This window comes from Lepidochelys olivacea, assembly GCF_965140295.1.
Source record: "Lepidochelys olivacea isolate rLepOli2 genome assembly, chromosome: 5".
Taxonomy (NCBI): Eukaryota; Metazoa; Chordata; order Testudines; family Cheloniidae; genus Lepidochelys; species Lepidochelys olivacea.
In genome coordinates this window covers 123,537,772-123,538,770 of record NC_140415.1, presented here as the reverse complement: position 1 = coordinate 123,538,770, position 999 = coordinate 123,537,772, and positions in this window count along the sequence as shown.

The following is a 999-nucleotide window of genomic DNA, read 5'->3' as shown; positions in this document are numbered from 1 at the left end:
TTATGTGCATCTGATTCACACACAATTAAAATGTAAGTTTAATTCTGTCTCACAAGTGCACATATACACCTTGGGCTTACTTTCAACTGCTTGTTGAATTTTACGTGTACAAACTAAACCAGACAAAATAATTGCCTGTGAACAGCCAATGAGATCAAAAACATATTTAAAAAAAATAAGAAACTCTGCATTTCTGATAATGACTTAGGCCTTGATCCTGCAATGTGAGTTCAGAGGGCCTTCAGGTGAGCTCAGGGTTCTGCCTGCAAGGCACAGCTTTCAGGGTCATAGCCATAGACAGTTAAAGCTACCTCCAAAGACTGTGTCCAGAGAATCCTTCTCTTCAATTTTATGCTGAGCCTGGTGCATATTGGGACAGGACTTTGAGAGCTGAGTTAATGATGTGCGTATAATACCTAACTCTTACATGGCACTTTTCACACACAGATCCCAAAGCACTTTACAAAGGAAATAAACAGTACTATCCCCATTTTACAGACTGAGGAAACTGAAGCACAGACACATTATGTGATTTGTCCAAAGCTACTCAGAACCCCAGAAAGAGAACCCGTCTCCTGAGTTCCCAGGCAGACTCTGTCCACTAGGTCCTGCTGCCTCTTAGATACTGATCCAGTGCACACTCTCTGTAAACTTGTAGTCACTATCACATTCTGGGGTTCAATCCAAACGAGCGAGGGGTTGTATCACAGCCTGCCCTGTAACCCTGGATGCCTCACAATGCTTTGCAGTTGTATTTCCCAACCTGAGCTGCTCACAGTCTACCACCATGCAGGTTACACCCTGAGGGTCTGTATCCAGCCACAGCCCTGGTCCAGCAGCTCTGACCCCGACAGCCTGTTAGCAAAACATCAGTCACACTCTGGCTTTCACCAGACTTGGTTACTACTTGCAGGGTGACCCCAACACACTCCCAGTTCCAAATTTTCCAAAATCAGGTGTTCTGCACTGTCCAGCCCTTTCGTGAACAGTTCCAATACT